This window comes from Sylvia atricapilla, chromosome 1 (genome assembly GCF_009819655.1).
Source record: "Sylvia atricapilla isolate bSylAtr1 chromosome 1, bSylAtr1.pri, whole genome shotgun sequence".
In the NCBI taxonomy this organism is placed as follows: domain Eukaryota; kingdom Metazoa; phylum Chordata; class Aves; order Passeriformes; family Sylviidae; genus Sylvia; species Sylvia atricapilla.
In genome coordinates, this window is record NC_089140.1 from 143,698,510 (window position 1) to 143,715,083 (window position 16,574).

At 43.2% G+C, this 16,574-nt stretch overlaps 1 protein-coding gene across 6 annotated transcripts in view; it reads right to left on the reverse strand.

Annotated features, from left to right (window-relative positions):
- CYRIB (CYFIP related Rac1 interactor B) overlaps nt 1–16,574 on the reverse strand; it is a 97,246-nt gene that overhangs the window by 70,676 nt on the left and 9,996 nt on the right. For 4 of the 6 annotated variants that reach the window (XM_066336086.1, XM_066336119.1, XM_066336108.1 and 1 more), the window contains exon 1: nt 5,364–5,515. The exons of the other annotated variants lie outside the window; for them this stretch is intronic. The gene's annotated coding sequence lies outside the window, so the exon portion shown is untranslated. Of the gene's footprint in view, nt 1–5,363; nt 5,516–16,574 lie in introns of those variants that run through there. 6 annotated transcript variants of the gene reach the window in all.

Sequence of the window (16,574 nt, forward strand, 5' to 3'; positions counted from 1 at the left end):
TTTTGGGTTTTTGTTTCTTTTTTAATTCAGTAGAGGGTCAAACTGATTTGTACATCAGAGGCTGAAACAAACTCCTTTGTTGTGCAACACAAAAAGGCAAAAAATCCATTTCCATGAGGATGCTACCCTCAAGACTGCTGTAATAAAAAGGAGAACAAGTCATGATCCAGTGCCACACCTGACTGGGAGAATATGCAATTAGATCTAACTTTTGAAGTTATTCAACTGCTACAGCCACTAGACACAGAAACGGGGCTTTCCAGTCACCTCATTTACAACTAGGGCTCCTAGGAACTCATCTATTACCTTGTGTAGTACACCAGAAAAAGTTACTCACGCTAACACTCCATTTAATTTAATCATCTAGTACTGAAGGAGAAGCAGAATTGCCTCATGGCTGAATTTAAGAGTCTTTTGAACTACGCCAGTTAAACAGAATTTGCTCACAGAACTGCCTCCTGCTACCAGGGAACATTTAAGCCCTGTAGTCTGAAGTAAAAAGTACTTTTAAAAATGTATCTAGGACACTGTTCAGCTATACTTTCTTATATATAAAGTGATTACCAATATAAGGTGGTTATTTTTGCCTGGTGGACACCAATTTCAGGTAAAGCATTTGCTGATGGAATCAGCCTCCCAGATAAACATATTAACTGCCTACAGGATCAAGCTTTAGGTTTTGGTGTGGGTGGCAGACAGAAGGCCTGTTTTGCAAGGCATGCTATTTTTGTAGCTACAGCCACACCAAAGTGAATGCAGTCAAATCTCACAAGCTAAGCTGTCCCAGACCCAGTCACACTGTTTGCACAGGGACCACCTGGGAATCCCAAGTGCTGTAGATATAAGCCAGAGAATCAGTCCAACACTTAGTAATCAAGACCACAAACCATACAGCATTTTCACTGAACAGGAGTAAAAGAACAAAAATATATCCTCCCATACAAACATTTTTACAGAGAACTAGTTTTATACACTTGAAGATTGTATGTAAGTACAATCTCTTAGTTTCAGAGATATTGAGTCCCCAATTTTTCCTGCAGTCCCACAATGACTTCATGTAGTAGAAAAAAAAAAATGGCAGGTTTGGTCAGTCAGATATCATTCCCCAAATGCATCATCAGAACTTTAGGTTAGTGCAAAGAAGGCAAACAACAGCCTTCCCCAAGACACATAAATTAGTCAATACTTGTCTAGGTACTAGAATCATAAAAATTCTTTTTTCAACGTGCTGAAAAAGCAATCCTAAAGAACATTCAAAGATAATAGGTCTGTAACCAAAAATACTTTTACAAATCAATTCCATGGACAGTATTAACATTGTCACAGTTAACCAGAAATAAACTATGAAACATTTCATCAATAACACTATATTCAATAGCAACAGTAAATGAAGAGGGCAGCATAACCAGACACCAAGGGTTTTAACAACAGATCTGAGATCAAACCCACATAAACAGACTGAGCAGGACAGGGTCAGCCCTTACCTCACAACCATGACTGTCTTACAACTATCCTGAAATTCAAACGATCATGAGTGAAAAGCCAAAGAATGCATCATTTTTCCTACACCTTTCAATTACGCTTTGGCTGTAACTAGTTTCACTGCTTCCACAGTGAAGGTATTCTCTGTACATCAGGCTTCCACGTGACAGAAAGGACAAAATGCCATTTCTAAAAAGCAGACTGCAATTAAAACCAGAGGGGATGGGGAACACAGGAGAAAGCGCTGCAGTTAAAAATACTTTCAGCTTTACCTAGTCAATTCTAAAACTGTCCATTGTTTGTTGTTGGATTCTGTTAAGCTCTGCTGTTTATATGATTGCAATACACGTATCCCCAGTAAGCACTGGAACTGCAAATGTAAAACAGTGACTATGTAAGAGCCTATTACTCTCAGCAAATTTTAGACAGTTGGAAACACTCTGCCAGCTGCAGCAGCCAACTTGTGGCACTCGAAAGAACATTCCTGAATCACAGATGGGGGGAAACTGAGGTGATTTTATAAGAGATCCTGAAATTAAAGACGATCAAATAAGCCCCTGGCTTTGTAAATGTGAAGAGAAATGCAGATTTCCCTACATTGGGTAGAGGTGTTAAATTTTCCATGATCACAAGGAAGAAAATGCTGATACTTCTAAATTTATATGGCCATAGATTAATATAAAGGAAAACTTAAGAGGTGTGCAAGAGGCCCATCCATTTACTTAAAGATGTTCTTGATATACACAAACAAATGGGAGTAGAGAAGACATCAAGTGGTACATAAAAGTGGCCAACATTAACAGCTGGAAAATTATTTGATATAATTATTACCCTGCCTAAATGATACACGTATTTCGGTTGCCACAGCTAGTAAGCAGTGCCAATGCTTCAGGGTCCCCAGTGCCCCCAGTGCTTTACTCTTTCCAATCCAAGCAGAGTTGCCTTCATACCCCCATGCCTGCACTCTCATCACCTCTGAAGCCATGTTGACAGTCTGGAGGGACTCAGATGGACCAAAATGACTATCAGGATGACTCTCTAAGCACAGGAGTTGGCACTGACATTCAAGCCTTGTGTGGATTCAGCACATATATTCACATGAGCTGCATGCCTTGCCTATAGCACATTTGCTTGACAGCTGATAATCCATGAGATGCAATTTGACAACACTCAAAATATTTCAGCTTTGAAGATGTATTTTCAAACATTTTTACGATGAACGTGTCTCATAAAATTGATTTGTAATGTATTTCAGGGTAGTTAACATTACCTTAATGAACAAGAGTTATTCCTCTCAACTTATGCCCATCTTCTCAACTTATGGCCAGGTGACATCAATGACAGAAACTCTCAGTATAATTAAAGAGAACAAGCCTTTTGGTAGGACAGGCAAAGGTGCCAACCTTGACTTACACTAGTTTTCTAAAAACCACCAACCAAATGAGCTACAACGGCCACACAAACCTGTTTAAAAAACAAATCCAGCTCCTTGCATACAAGCTTTAATTTTGCCTGTCCCCACTACATCAAGATATGCATTGGTTCCATCTTTGCCCCCAGCCAGCAAGCAGGAACAAGAAAAAGGGGACTGCAGGCTGTTTGTATGTCTGTATTCCCCAAGACACACAGCAAGAGAAAAAAAAATCTGCATTTATGTTTACCATGCCAAAGCAGCTGCAGAAATCCAAAGTGGCCCCTACATATGCTTTTCCAAATGACAGAGACAAATTCTGTTACTGTATTACTCAATAATTCAGTAGTTTGCAATACAAATATTCCCTGTCCTTCTGTCTCTTTACAATATTAATTCCAAATGTTTAGAAAGCACTGATAGAGGTGTGGTGACAGACACCTTAGGGTGGCCCTGTAAGTGTCTTTGAACTAGTGCATTCAATTAATTTAACAATTATTTCTTTTGCAAATATATATAACTACTGATGGACACATTTAAAAATTGATTCCTTTTTTCTCTTTATCAAGAGATTAAGACTAACACAAAATACAGATAAAGAGACAGAATAGTTTTGTATGCAAGAAGATAACTGATTGACACCAGGTTTCCACAGTCAATGCAGGGAAGAGTTTCACAGGAAGAGGCAGAGACTTTCAGAAGACAAACTCTGCTATAATCTGTCCCCTCAGGTGGCCCCAGCTAAACTGCAAACAAGGAAGAAAATCTAGAGCACCTGATGACAAATGGAAGTTGTATAACAGATGGGATCAAATTCATTCCTTACTTTCATGTAATCGTGGTACTTCTTGACAGGGATATTTTAAAACAGATCCTAGGATCACTTCTTTCCACAGCCCCTGCTCTCAGACAGCTAATATATGCAATAACAAATCTGACAGTCTGACTGGGATAAAAAGCTATCTTCTCTCCTACTCAAAGCGTCTGTTTCAACAATAGAATACTCTCTGTATGCCAGGCAAGAAACAATCCAACTTCATTTAACAGCAGTATCTTTTTCATGTGGTTTAGGATTTTGCTCTTAAGCTTGCCACACAGAACCAAAGACATATTCTGCAAAACAACACACCTTGCTGAACAAAGATATTTGTCAGGGGGAACCTTTCAAGTTTGAATCCATGTTCCAACCTTGACAACAGTAATCTCAGGCTATTTACTGTCCAACACCCAAATCTGCCACAACCTACAACAGAAAATGCTGACTAACTAAAAACTCTATTTAAAGTCTAAGCAGTCAGAGCACAAAGAAAAAAAGATTCTGGGTCAATGAGGGGGGAGAGAATTTGACAAAAAAGACTTTGCAATTTTTAACTCTAGAAACAGTAATAAGGAAGAACAGAGATTATCAGATCAATCTAGAAAATGTTTTAATGGTTTGAGGATTAACATACAAGCTAATGTACACTTGTATTTCCCTATTATGTTACCAGAAACTCAGAATGATAGATTTTAAATATTAGTAAGATTCCACTATCACAGCAGTATGACAGCTGTCACACTGTTGCTAACATTTGAATCCAGGGTGCTGATGCTGTGGAACAGATAAGGAAAAAAACTTCAAAAACCTTTGTAACACACAGTCCCGTGATTCCTTCGGGGTCTCAAATGTTTCTGTGAAGGAACTTATTGTATTTTTTACCAAGTGAGACATGACACCAGATTAAAAAGTAACAAAAAATTAAGTTGCAGGCGTCCTTATTCTCGAATTACATGGAAGAAAATTATAATGCAATTAAAATTTGATTTTATCGGCTATATAATGAATAGGTTAGAAACAACACTCTCCTGTTACAGACTCCAAATTCACCTTAACCCCACCTGGAATCACAGCTCCAGCACCACAGCGCTGCACACAAACCTGCAGGATACACTCTAACCATGACCGATCTGTAACGATCCCTGTACTCCGCTTCACCCGCTGCATGTTCAGCCACACTCCCAAAGGCTGCAGTGTCCCTCCAAGAGCTCTCCCCCTCCCGCCGCTCCCGTTATCCATTAACACTGTCACTCCATCCCGCATCCCGGGCACTACCTGCATCCCGGGGAGCCGCCCGCACTCGCACCGGGCGCAAACCAGACCCCGCGCCCGCGACAGGGGGAAGGAGCAGCCGGGGAAGCCCAGGGCAGGGCGGCCGGTCCCCGGTGACCCGCGTGGTTCCCCCGGCGAGGGAGCAGCGGCCGCCGCTTCCCCCGCGCCCCGGGGCCCCTCCTCGGCGTGCGGCGGGAAGCGGCGGCGGGACGGGAGAAGTTGCGAAGCGCTGGGGGAGCGGGGAGAGCAACAGCTGGAGCCGGGCGGGGAACGGGGGCCCCGCGGGAACGGGGCGGGGGTCGCGCCGCCGAGGGAACGCGGGGGATGCAGCGGCGAGCGCCCCGCCCGGCCCCTCCCGCACTCCGCGCCGCTGGCACTCACCGAGCCGCCCCGCGCGCGGCGATGCGGGACCGGGATCCGGAGCGGGACCGGGATCGGGAGCGGAGCCGCCGCCTCCCCCGCTCGGCCGGAGCAGCGACGGAGCGGCGCGCGCGGGTGGCGGGAGCGCGCCGGGAGCGCGCGCGGGCGGCGGGAGCGCGCGCGGGGAGGGGGGGGCGGGGGGGGGAGCGGCCGCACAGCACCGCGGGCACCGGCCGTGCGGGCGGGCGTGCGCTGACCCGGATGTACCGGGGGGGCGGCCAGCAGCAGGTGACTGCGCAAGCGCGCCCGGCCGCCAGCGCACTGCGCATGCACCTGCTTCGACTCCGAGTGTCTCGGGCACGGGAGGGGGAGCGAAAGAGAGGCGGGCGGGCGAGGCTGCGAGTTGGGCAACCCTTTAAAGGGGCCGCCGTCTTCCCACAGCCCCCCAGGAACAGCTCATTAACATCAGGGATCAACATCAGGCATCGCTCCTTGAACCAGTTGGGTGATTCCGGTGCTTTTTGAAGGCCTGGCTCGAGGGTTTAAAGTGTTTGCAGTTGGCGCAGCCAGGTTGGGAAGGGAGATGGGGTGCTCCTTCTCTGGGAAAAGCGGGGCTGCTGCCTTAAAGCCGTTCAGAAATGTCTTCGCAGGTGGATCAAAGCATAAATAAATAAATAATGAAAAATAAAATAATTAAAAAGTGGAAAGTACCATCCTTCAGTGAGCACTGCCAGAACCCCGTACCATTGCGCTCAGGCTGATGCTGGAATGCTTTCCATCTCCATCTCCCGAAAACGCAAAAAATATGCAAAATGTGCTTAAAAATCACAAATTACACCCCCCAAAAAACCCAAACAAACAAACAACCCAACAAACAACCAAACAAAAAGCCCACCCCACACCAAACAACAGATGTGGTTATGGGGTTATTTACCCTGGAGAAAAGGGGCTCAGGGGGTACCTCATGGCTTTCCACAACTCCCTGAAAGGAGGGAAAGGAGGCTGTAGCCAGGTGGGGGTCGGTCTCTTCTCCCAAGGGACAAGAGACAGTTCAAGACGAAATGGCCTCAAGTTCCACCAGGGAAGGTTTAGATTGGATATTAGGAAAAAAGAAATCCTCATGGAAAGGGTTGTCAAGCGTTGGAACAGGCTGCCCATAAAAGTGGTGGAGTCAGCATCACTGGAGGTGTTTATGAGACAACTAAATGTGGCACTTGGGGATGTGGTTTAGTGGTGACTTTGCTACAGGCTAATGGAAGGGCTCAATGATCTCAAAGGTCTTCCCCAGCATAAATAATTCTAAACACAAAAACCCCTTATTTTAAGAACACCCCATGAACTTAATTATGTGCTTTCTGTGCAGGACCAGGATTTGGACTCAATCTTCCGTGTGGGTTTTTTTCCAACTCAGCATATTGTCTGATTTTATGAAGGTTTCACCTTCCATATCACACTCTTCATTTTGGTATCCTCACACAGGGACAATGCACAGTCTGAACTGCTTCTCCTGCTGTGGATAAATTTGCCGAAGCAGAAGGATTGCACAAATACTTTGTTTTAGAGTTTGGCGCTTTAGTAAAATTCCACACAGACCTACTTAGAAAAAAAAAAATTAAAAGTTCTGCTGGTTTTGCTTTGCCTTTTTTTTTTTTTTTTTTTTTTTTTTTCCCTCAACATAACCTGGAATCTAGACAATGCTTTTCTAAATTTTGCCATGAAGTCTCACCTGGCCTTCACACTGAGCTGTTCAGACACCAAGGGAAGTTCACAGCACATTCAGTGGGGCTGCTCTAGGAGTGGTTCAGAGACCGAGCTGACAGCCAGGCAGTAGTGTATGGACAATGCCAGGACAAAACTTGCACCCTCAAATAGTAAAACATTATTAGTACAGATGTAATCAAAGGCTATTTCTCAATCTGAAAGAGACAAACAAACCACCTCACAGTCCAACCATTTCTACTAGTTTCTCTTAAGAAAGCCTGATAGAAGTTTGTTAACTGCTATTATAAGTGAATATCAGGTACCCTCAAGCCCACCGAGAAAGTCCAAAAATAGAAAATATCTCAGAGATTTATTTACATGTCAATGTATTTCTCTTTTTATTTTCATACCTATATATATGTTGACTTAATCTGATAAACTTAGTTTGTCTTTAAATTGTTAGGATTCAACATACATGGATTGACTATAATAACTTTAAAATATTCTAGCTAAAAGAGTATCTTGGGATAAGAAGGAAGCCATTTGTGAGTATAGTTCAGCTGCAAAACCTGTTTGGTGAACTCAAAGGAAATCACCACACTTGAGTTTTGGTCCTTGGGTAGCAGTCAAGCAAGACCAGGGCTGGTGCAGCACATACCTGCCCACTGCCTTCACCTAAGTAGGAAACAGGGAGTGCCCAGGCAAACTCTGGAGGCTCTGAGAGGTTTGTACAGACTGGAGCAAACAGGGGAGATGTCGAAGAAGATATGAAAAATTATTTTCACAGAAGCACCTTCAGCAGAATGACAGAAGTTCCAGTTCTGCCTGTGTGTGACTTGTGTTAGTGGCTGAACAAATGCTTGACATGGCTTTTCACTTCTGCCACAGACAGGATTTTTTTTTTTGCAGCAGATACAAATTTTGAGGTGTGAATCGATGCACACTCCTTCCTGAGATGAAGCAGGTCACTACCACATCCTCATCTTCTCTAAAGTCCACAGAGCTTTAAAAGTCTGTGTGCCAGGCAGGAGGTGATCCAAGTCCCACTGAACTGAATTCAAGGGAAGCGGAATTGTGTTCTTAATTAATATTGGACTCGTTACCATTTGGGCTTTATAGAAACTGGGAGGTCTCACCTGTCATACCATAGAATTTTGTTCTGCTACACAGAACTAAAGAACTACACACAACCAGCCTCAAGGATGAAGAGATTTTGCTGCTCATAGCATTATAAAGCACTCGGGGCTTGGCAGGGTGGGGTTAGACAAAGAAAATTTCCTACTGAAACCATGAGCAGATTTATAATAATATATACTTTTTAAGGTTCTCCAAAAATTTAAGGTACCTTTGTTTTGGATCACACATCTTTCAGAAGTACAAAAATGCCCAAACACTGAGCATCACTGATGCTTTAACAGCAGCTGCACACTAAGACATCCACATCCCACATAATAGTTGAAGCATAAAAAATTATTGAACACTGTGGAAAATTCTGCATGACTAAAAAACCCAGCAATTTTCTATTAGTTCCACCTTCACTTTTAATTTCTTAATTGCTTCTTCTGAATGTAAAATTATTTTACCAGGATATCACTGCAATAAATATTAAAACTCTCCCCCAAATAAAAACAACCCCCAAAACAACAACAATAAAGCAGAATTAAATATTATATTTGTAAGTTAGTATCATATAATAAAAGAGTGGTAACAGAACATAACTGTTCCTATGCTGCTAAATGCCTGAGGACCGTTTGGTTAGTAGGAGTGTTGGTGCCAGGTAGGTATAGCTGACAGGAAAGAAAACAGGCCAGAGCATTTTCATCAGGGAAAGATGAATAAGCTCCAAATGTACTTTTAGATGTATATGTATTGCATATATGTGTGTGTAGACCAGTGACAAAAGATGATTTTATTTTATATATAGATGGCCAGATGGATAAATAAAACCACAGGAGCAAAGCTGCCCTTAGGTGCCGTGCACTCTTGGGATACTTGGGTTGCTTTTCAACCTAATGGTAGCCTAGGGGAGAGCGTCCAAAGGGAAAAAGAAGTGACCAACACCCTGAGCCATGTGAACTCAGCAGGGACAATAGAGAGTCCTGACCACTGACAGCAGCCCTGTTTGTTCTGGGGGGGAGGACAGCAATAGCTCTTCCATTACATGGATGAAAATGGAAAGTAAACATCCTGTGGCTAAAGATTATTCTTTTAAAGAAATGATTAAAAAGATGAAATTTCATACGGAAAATGTCAAGAATGGAAGAAAGGCAGCTTTGCAGGGCTCCCTTGTTATGCTGTTGTGGTTCATAGCACCTTTCAGTTCAGATAAAACTAATGTCAGGTTTTGCCCTCCCCTGCCCAGATCTCCGCAGATTCTCAAGTGCCACGGTAATAGACAAGAGGAGTGCAGAGGCAGTCACATTTATACATAGAGTCCTCTAGGGCTTTCATTCAGATAGTAGAAATCCTCTGATATGGATGTTGCTCTTCAGAATATAAACAGTTGTAACAAAATATGAACGATCTACATAAATTTCCAGAAGCACAGACAAAACAAAAAGCCAAGGTCAAACCACTGGATGCTCACAAGGATCCCTGAAGTGCTTCCAGATACTGTCATGCCAAACAGTTACAAAATGTTTTGTACTCACAAGAGACAGGCACTCATAATCTCAGCATCCCTTTCCCCTCCCCCCACCAAAAAGAAGGTCATTTCAATACTTAGGTGGCAAATGGGAAAACTGAGATGCTTCTGGAGTCCAATCTTTTTACCCTGACAGAGCTGGTAAAATCCTGTCATCTCCTCATGCTATGCCCCAGTCACTTCACGTGACTAATTGCATCAGTCATCTCCTCTTCTGCCATTACAAAGTCCAAGAATATTTCCAAGTTTGCTCATCTGGTGATGCAGTTGCTCCCTACAAATGATCAGCACGGCCTCTTCATGTGGGGAGCCTCAGCTAAAACACACAACAAGCTCTCAATTAATGAACACTTTTTAAAGTCTTGTAACACAAAGGGGTTCTGTGCCATGTCAGTTGGACTGTGATCAAGAATAATGGAGATTTTACAAAGTGAAGCCCTTTTTTTTAACGTTTTGCTGCCTTACCTCAAAGATACAGCTCACCAATATGAGACAGGGAAGAAAAAGGAGGAAAAAAAGAGAAAATGTCAGGTGTTAAGCCTGCATTAGAAGATTACAGACCAGTAAGCATTGAGGAAGGTGGAAAGAGGAACTGCAGCTATTTTAATCATGTTTTATCTCTACTGGAAAATAGAAAGACAAATTAGAGTAGTAGACCTGCTACAGAATAGAGCAGAACACAGTATTAGACTCTGAAATCTTTAAGCTGCTTATAAAAGTTTGTGAAATACAGAATTTCTTCAGTGATCACCACATGGACTCTTTTGGACTGACAAGTACTTTGAGTAGTTGCAGTGGTGAACCTGTGCTGGTAGTAAACTGGTAAGGGAAGAGGCCTGCAAAGCAACTGAGACAATCCAGCATTACCAGTTTTAGGAGGTCATGACCACAGACTGTGACTCTGCACTGATGGCACTCAGTGGAGGAAAAGCCCCCGTTTGTCTCTGCTCAGTGCAGTGGAAAAACTGGGCCATCACCTTTGCTCATATGAGAGGCACCTTTCTCCAGAAAACTCCTAAGTGTCACTGTAAACTCCTAAAGGCCACTGTACTTATTCACTCTGAGTAGCAGTCAGTACCTTTAACCGAGGGCTTCACCAAGTCAGAGGAGGCTGCAAATCAGCTGATGTAGAGTGGCAGAGTTTCACTTGACCTCCCATTAGCCCCAGTCAAGCCAGTTTATTAAACAAAGTAAACCACCAGGACCACAGGGGGAAATAAAATATATATCTGAACTGGAACTTTCTCACAAACATTGTAATTTTCTTTTACTTCTCTTCCCCAATTTTTTTTTTTTTCAGATCACCAGCATAATAGTATTCCAGTCAATGAACAGAATCAATGTTTCAGAGACAATGTCCCAGAAAGCTAGACTGTCTCATGACTCTCTGGAAGAGAACACAGTTTTTTGTTTTGGTTTGATTTGGATGTTTTTGACCAAACACAGTTGTGCTGCCCTGATGGAAACAAATATTCATTGATTTCGCTGAGATCTCTGTCTACCTCAGGAGCATGAGACTGGTATTTTACTTTGATCACATCCTTTGTCATGATGCAATCATTGCAGGTTTTTTGTTTATTGGTGGGCAGGGGTTTTTTGTTTGTTTGTTTGTTTTCTTTTTTTCCCCAAAGTGCTTAATTCATTTGTTATTAGAAGCCCTCAGAACAGCATTTGGCTCGTGATTTTTGGCCTGTTGTCTAGGTGTTACCAAGGGACATTGTCAAGAGACCATTTCACTTTGCCTCAGCTGTTTCCTTTGCTACAGGTGTTCTTAGTTTCCTCTTCACATCACAGGGGAAGTTGCAGTCTTCTGCTGGGGAAATAGGTAACTTAATTAAAGCACCTCAGGGAAGGGCTCTGCAGAATATCAGTCTCAGGGGGCAATTTCAAAATTCAGGGAATAAATATGGATTTCACAAAATAACAGTGTTAGGCACTGCTGGGCAAGACACGAGCAAGGACAGCATCTCAGGCTGCATCCCACAGGAAGTGTTTTCTTGAGCTTCAGTGGCACAACCATGAGCTGAGGGTGCTCAGCACCTCACAGGACTGCAGTGTCACTGTTGCCACTGTTCTGCTGTTACACCACTACCTGTGTGATGTTTGGTTCAATCTGAAAACTAGAATTCTGTTTAGTAAAAAAACCCTAGAATTCAATTTAGTCAATCAAAACCTCAACTGGTTCTGCAGCATTCACTTGAACTTCTATAAACCAAATTTATCTTTCTGTGTGATCTAAGTGATATTGAGTACAAGGCTACTGAAAAATGAGAGAAAAAATAGACTATGATTTAGTTATTAGCTCACCAACTACATCTACTGCTTTAAAATTACACTGTTTTGATGCAGTCATCTGTTGTATCCCTTTATACTGCTGCCTTCTTGCAATGCTATCAACATGCTCCAAAGAGCAGCAGACAATAAAACCATTTTTGGGTACCAAATTGCTGAATGTAAAGAACTTTGAAAAAACCCTTTCCTCATCAGGACACACATTTTCTTGTAGGTTCTCCCATGACCTCATATGAAGTGGTTAGGTAGCACTCTTTTTCTGTGGGATGAGAAATTCCCAGTCACCCATCACCCTCATGGTAGGCATATTTGGGTTATGAAGCAGAATTTTTGAGCACAATCATTTTGAGATGTCTGGGGAGCTCAAGGGACAGAAATAGAGTCCTTACTAGTCCCACAAACACAAGTCCCTCTAGCTGCAAGGAGGAGTTTGCTAGCAGAGGAAATGGAAAGCCAGGACTTTCCCGTGCTGTAATCTGTGGGAGACAGACTGGGTGCAGATGAACGCTTCCATGAAACAAAGCATTTAGGCAGGCACTTAAACACTTCCTCTGCTGAGCAACTGCAACACTGCACACCAGACGTCTTTCTCTTCCTTTTTCCTGAGCAGGAATATGGCACCTAGGGCTAAATCTAGCACCAGATACAGCTGTTTAATATTCAGTTAGCAAGAGAAGAGAGTAAAGCTGGTATTGCACATTGCAATTGCTTAAACTTATTCTGAGTTTTCTCAATTGATGAAAAGATAATATTTTTTATGTCCAGCTGATAAACCCCACGCATGAGCTGGGAAACATTCTGTGCCTGTTTATACCAATCTGGATCCGGTCCCATCTGAGACAAACGGGTTCCTGGAGTCACAGCTTAGGTGCCTGTTATGTTAATGATCAGACTAGACAGTTTTTCTCCATGACCACACCGCCTCTGCAGGATTGCATCACAAACCAGCAGGGCTTTTTAAATACATGGTCATATTCTCCTGATTCTAAATTGTTCCTGTCTCAGGCAGTGAACAAGCTAAAAAACGGAAAGAAGCAAAATGGTCTTCTCTTGTAAGGTGCTAGGCTGTAACTCTGAAGCTTAGACCATATTTCTGACCCCAGACTTCTCTTATGACATTAAGCAAGAAGGCTTCGAAACCTGGCTGTGGTACCTCCCATTCTGACAACTTCTCAGTGCCTAAAGTGATACCATTAAACTCCAGTAATTCCATACACAAAAAGCTAAGTTGGAAATATTTGTACCATGCCTTAAAAACCCACTGGTGCAATTCCTGCTCCAAGCAACTTTTAGACTAAGCCACAGATGAGAAGAAACCACAAAGGCTGAGATCTGCTGTACACATTGGCTTTCCACCACCAAGGTAGTCCTACACCGAGTAACATGGGTACGAAAGCTGGAGCAGCACGGAGTCTCTACTACGTGTTATGCAGTGAGGCTGATCACTTGGAGTTGCTTTCTAGCTTTCCTGTGAGCCCCTGGCCTGCGACAGCCATTCTTCCTGTCCCAGGACTCACAGCCTACACTCCCTGGAAATCAGGTTTATGGTGCTGGACACTCAACAGCATGTGTATACTGCCCAGTAAACTGCTTGGGTCATCTCCTACCTGGCTGGCAAGATGTAAAAGAGAGCCTGGGGGTACTGCAGGGGAAGAACTGGGAACATAGCAGGGAAGGAGAGAGCTGGAAAGACCGATGAGCCCAGAAGTTTTGCACTGAGAAAGATCCAGTGGGAAATGCAGGGCATACAGAATGCAAATCAGGAGAAAATTACAATTCATTAGTTACACTGTTCACAGGACTCTATTTTTCAATTATATTGTCTTCTCTTCTAAGAAGAGACAAATAGTACCTGCTCCTTCATGCTCCCATTATGTTGCCATTATTATTTTAATCTTAATTGTTTATCAGTTGAATTTTACTTTAAAAGGCTGGTAGGGGCAGATGTAGAAAATACATTTCTGTGGTTTGCTCAAAGAAGGCCAGCTCAAGCAGGGATGTGAGAGGGCCTGGGGAACCATGTGAGAGCAAGGAGAGGCATAAGGGCAGTGAGCCAGTCACAAGTGTGCATGCTTCTAAATGGTTTTAATGGGGTCACTTCTGTCCTAAGGCACAACACACTGCTGCTCGGATGACAGACTCTGCCCCTGAGCTTGTGAAAGGTTTTGCAGCTGAGTGTGACAAGCTTGGGTTTAGTGCAGAGGGGGCTGCACTCAGGACTTGAATGTGGCCAGATGGCCAAGAGGGGCACGTGTGCCCATTGGAAGACTGAATGGCTACCAAGAAATAAGGCCAAGAGTAGGAGATCACAGTGTAGAAAAAGACCTCATGTCATATTGAGACTTAGACAAACATTTCAGAAGAAGTGGCTGTTTTGGGAAAGGCTGCAAAGGGACAACACTACAATATAATGGCTGCCAGTGAGAAGGAACGGCTGCAGGTTTATTCTGAATAAACATTTCAGTTGCTCAGTGCAGAATATTTTAAAACTTTCCTCACCCTCATTACTAGCTAATCACCTGATGATTGTTTTCTCTTTTCCGTGTCATGTTTTTCTGCTATTTTAGAGAAATATAAAATATACCTTTAAACCCAGAAACTGTTATTGGGTAGACAATAAACAACATGGGGTGGTCCAAACACGTAGCAGTTTAGAACTCCCCTAATTTAGAGCCTTTCTTACAACAGCATTTGTCAAATACTGTTCCCTCTACACTACTGTCCCTCCCTGCCACAAGAATATCGCAGGCAGCCATAGGAGAATTTTGTTAGAAATAATCACTGATCATCTTCTTGCAAAGGCTTTATTTTATTCTAAAAGGGGGTAAGGGAAAAGCACACACATACATATAAGCACCCACAGCTTTAGGATAAAAAAAGTAAAAATATTGGTCATATGAGTTTCTCCCTCAGGAAGAAAAAAACACAGGAATCTACTAATGCTACTAAAGGAGTGGGTTTTTTTTTTTATTTTTGATTGTTTGTTTGCTTTTGCTCATCTTTAAAAATGCTTAATATATTGCTTGTACACTTCATGTTTCATTTTAATACAGAGTTAACCCTTGAAATCCATTAATTGACCTTATCTTGCATTAAATGCTGCAATCAATTCAGTCTCAATATTCTACACTTCTATCTCTGTTTTAAAAAAAGTTCTATTAGCTTTACTTGGCTCAAAACCAATACAGTGAACTACCCTTAATTATTAATAATCTGTTTCCCCTTCAATAAAACCTTTTGGACCTTTACTACAGTAGGATGATATATTTATTTGGTGTGTAAGGTTCAGAGCAATACAGTGCACTCTCTCTGGGAAAGAATCCAAAAATAACTATCTACTTGATATCAACCCAAGGGATTTCCTAAGGGAATGGGAGTATCATTTCAGGGCAGATCACCAGTGGTTTAGGGGAATTAGACAAATTTGCGTCTGGGGAACAGATGCTTCAGGGTTTGTAAATGTGTGAGAGAACCTTTTCCCCCTTGGTCACCAGTTCAGGTCCATCCACCACAGCAGTGACTGGAAGCTATTAAACATCTAATGAACTTCTGGAGCCTCCTGAAACAGGGAGTGGGATTCCTAACAGACACTTGCTAACATCTTGGAGCCGCTCCCACCCAAACTGCAGCCTCAACAGCAACACACAGATACAGAAACTGGGAATCAGCATGGTGGAGTGACAAACAATTCATCTGCTAAAGGCAGTAAGCAGGCTGCTTCTGGCCTGGCAATCCAGGTTTAGATTTACTGCTGGGACTTTCTTGTTCTTTAAAAGAAAGAAAATGATGTATTATAAAGCACTGTGTTATGCAACCTTTCCTCACAAATGCCATCAGAAGGGCCCAGAAGCCTCACAAACCCACACTTGCAATGTCTCAGGCCTTGGAGAAGATAAAGGAGTAAAGATTTGTTTTCATACTTAGAGGCCAGTTCTGGGAGCCCTGGGACTCTTGAACTGCTACATGCTGCACATCCAGCTTTTGGGCAGGTCTGCTAGGAGAAAGAGGAGACAAATGCTGAGCATTACAACCACAAACCACAGCTGTTGATGGGAATTGGCAGGAGCCCAGGGAATGCCGGGAAGCATGGATGGCCTGCAGCAGAAGGTAGGGCTGAGCAGGGCTCTCTGACACTTGAAGCTTTTTTATTCATCTCCTGGTGCTTTTCCATCCTGGCATCTGGTTTCCGTGACAGCACAAGGGAGGGACGCTATGGTGCAATTTTATGGTATGTTCTCCTGGGCTCTGCTGGCACTTCCTTGGGTAAACATGCCTCGCCTCAGGCTCAGCTTCACCGGGCCCCTGGGTTCAGATGATTTGCAGTGCTGTAGTTTGCCAAGAGCTCAGTGCAGTTGTCTCTGTATTTCATTTGAGGAAGAGGGGGCCGAGACTTGCCAACTGTCCTGCTGCTCCCCCAGGACAGAGCCCTGCTGAGGGCAGAGACAAGCTCTGGCAAAGCACTGTCCATCAGTAGAGCTGCCACCAGGAGAGCAGTGATGGGGCTCATAGCTCTGTGGTCCAGCGCAGGAACTGGTGAAGCTGGAACCAGGCTTTGTGCCACAAGACTTTGGCTGTACCCTGATGCTCTAATTTCC